The sequence below is a fragment of the Lissotriton vulgaris genome, chromosome 3_1 (genome assembly GCF_964263255.1).
Source record: "Lissotriton vulgaris chromosome 3_1, aLisVul1.2, whole genome shotgun sequence".
Lineage (NCBI taxonomy): Eukaryota > Metazoa > Chordata > Amphibia > Caudata > Salamandridae > Lissotriton > Lissotriton vulgaris.
In genome coordinates this window covers 8,384,277-8,387,615 of record NC_141689.1, presented here as the reverse complement: position 1 = coordinate 8,387,615, position 3,339 = coordinate 8,384,277, and positions in this window count along the sequence as shown.

Here is a 3,339-nt window from a genome sequence, read left to right as displayed (position 1 = left end):
CGCCTCTACTTTTATTGTTCAATTTTCAAACTACAGGCCCCTTCTTGATGATCCTCTGCTGTTCCATTGTGTTTAAATCAGGCAATGTGTCACTTTCTGCTTCTTTATGGATTTGTATAATGTCATCCTGAGACATGTCGATCGCCTTCATGGCTGCGCACTCATTTCACTCATTGTCTGATTTCCCAATTACAGGCCCCTTTCTGGGCCTGTACTTTTATTGTTCAATTTTCAAAGTACAGGCCCCTTCTGGGCCTGTACTTTTATTGTCAGATTTCCAAAGTACAGGCCCCTTCTGGGCCTGTACTTTTATTGTTCAATTTTCAAAGTACAGGCCCCTTCTGGGCCTTTACTTTTATTGTCTGATTTCCAAAGTAAAGGCCCATTCTGGGCCTGTACTTTTATTGTCTGATTTCCAAAGTACAGGCCCCTTCTGGGCCTGTACTTTTAGTGTTCAATTTTCAAAGTACAGGTCCCTTCTGGGCCTGTACTTTTATTGTCTGATTTCCAAAGTACAGGCCCCTTCTGGGCCTGTACTTTTAGTGTTCAATTGTCAAAGTACAGGCCCCTTCTGGGCCTGTACTTTCATTGTCTGATTTCCAAAGTACAGGCCCCTTCTGGGCCTATACTTTTATTGTCTGATTTCAAAAGTACAGGCCCCTTCTGGGCCTGTAATTTTAGTGTTCAATTTTCAAAGTACAGGCCCCTTCTGGGCCTGTACTTTTATTGTCTGATTTCAAAAGTACAGGCCCCTTCTGGGCCTGTACTTTTATTGTCTGATTTCCAAAGTACAGGCCCCTTCTGCGCCTCTACTTTTATTGTTCAATTTTCAAACTACAGGCCCCTTCTTGATGATCCTCTGCTGTTCCATTGTGTTTAAATCAGGCAATGTGTCACTTTCTGCTTCTTTATGGATTTGTATAATGTCATCCTGAGACATGTCGATCGCCTTCATGGCTGCGCACTCATTTCACTCATTGTCTGATTTCCCAATTACAGGCCCCTTTCTGGGCCTGTACTTTTATTGTTCAATTTTCAAAGTACAGGCCCCTTCTGGGCCTGTACTTTTATTGTCAGATTTCCAAAGTACAGGCCCCTTCTGGGCCTGTACTTTTATTGTTCAATTTTCAAAGTACAGGCCCCTTCTGGGCCTGTACTTTTATTGTCTGATTTCCAAAGTAAAGGCCCATTCTGGGCCTGTACTTTTATTGTCTGATTTCCAAAGTACAGGCCCCTTCTGGGCCTGTACTTTTAGTGTTCAATTTTCAAAGTACAGGCCCCTTCTGGGCCTGTACTTTTATTGTCAGATTTCCAAAGTACAGGCCCCTTCTGGGCCTGTACTTTTATTGTTCAATTTTCAAAGTACAGGCCCCTTCTGGGCCTGTACTTTTATTGTCTGATTTCCAAAGTAAAGGCCCATTCTGGGCCTGTACTTTTATTGTCTGATTTCCAAAGTACAGGCCCCTCCTGGGCCTGTACTTTTAGTGTTCAATTGTCAAAGTACAGGCCCCTTCTGGGCCTGTACTTTCATTGTCTGATTTCCAAAGTACAGGCCCCTTCTGGGCCTATACTTTTATTGTCTGATTTCAAAAGTACAGGCCCCTTCTGGGCCTGTTATTTTAGTGTTCAATTTTCAAAGTACAGGCCCCTTCTGGGCCTGTACTTTTATTGTCTGATTTCAAAAGTACAGGCCCCTTCTGGGCCTGTACTTTTCTTGCTCAATTTTCTAAGTTATTTTCCAATTTCTAAAGTGCAGGCCCAGAGGGGGCCTGTACTTTTACTTTAGAGGTGTGTCCCGTCCCCCTGCCCGGGAGCCATTTTTGGGCTCCAGGGCGGGGGCAGCTATTTTGTTGTCTGGACGTTTTGGCCGCCTTCTTGTCTTCAAAGTCTTTTAAAAGGTTTATTGTAAATCTGTGTACGCCAGAGTTGACAGGTCCATTAATGGCTGAATGAGGCAAATCCATGCATTCAAACGATCCCCTGACTGGGACCCAACACTCCTATCAGTGTGGCGCAAGTATTTAGACTTAATTTGAGTTTGCTATACTGCTCAAAGCCACATATCTGTGTAGTGAGGTTAAAAACCTAACAGGACAAACTATGTCTTCATTTTTTTTTCTCAGGTGTCAGTAATCGATGTGCTGATACTCAATTGAACACACCCCAGTGAGAGCTTCTCTTCCTGTGCAAGTACTTTTTAAAAGTTGAGTAGGGTGCTGGCAGAAAGTCTCTGTGGGTCCTAGCAAACAGCGACATGTATCCTGGACATGTAGCACTGTGCGAGCTGCAGATCATGGCTTCTTGTCACCACCCAGACACATATCAGTATAGTGAGCGAGGAATCCCAAACATCCAGCCTTTAATATTGCTCCCTTCTTGTTTTCTATTATTTTTTTTGCTTTCCTCTATTTTTATTATGCACCCAAAAAAAAGTTTATGTCTCCGAGAAAAGATGCACCTCTGGGACAGACGTATTTGTGATTGAGGATGAATCGGGACCAGAAGGATGGCACTGGATGCTTCCACAGATTCCGGATAGGCCACGCCCTCGTATCTAGGCTAATGTTCTTTTGGAAACTAAAGAGAAACAAGTGGGTGCCATCGTCCCAGCTGCGCATGTCGTCCTGCCTTTGTCATAGTGATGGTGTTGTGAGTAGATGCATCTAGCAGGTTGATGTTGTGGTCGGCACAATAAATGACGAACCGCTTCCATTTCGCCGCATAACATGCTCTGGTGGTGGGCTTTCTTGCCTCCCTTATGATATTCATACAGTCTGGAGGCAAGTTGAGGTACCCAAATTCTAAGACCTCAGGAGCCAGATCGTCAGGTTGAGCTGTTGCGGATCTGGATGCTGAATGTCGCCATGGCTCTGCGTCAGAAGGCTGGGTGTGAGGCTCAGCCTTTGATGCGGTACCACGGATAGTTCTAGAAAAAACGTGGTGTACCATGGTTGGCGTGCACACGTCGGAGCAACCAGGATGAGTGTCATCCTTCTGGGCCTGTACTTTTATTGTCTGATTTCCAAAGTACAGGCCCCTTCTGGGCCTGTACTTTTACTGTTCAATTTTCAAAGTACAGGCCCCTTCTTTCAAAGTATAAGGCCCCTTCAAGTGCAGCTGAAGCAGTCACAAACTTCAAGATCAGTTTGGACAACATGAGGCCAGCGGTTTTTCACAGTCCACACAATGCAACACACCAATTTAAAAGTACAGTGACTCCAATTCTTTACATTTCAAGTACCGGCCCACTCTGGGCTGTGTTTGTCTATTCTTTTAAAATTCAAACTAGAGACCCTTTCTGAGCAGTGTTTGTTCATTTTCTTTCAATTCAAAGTACAA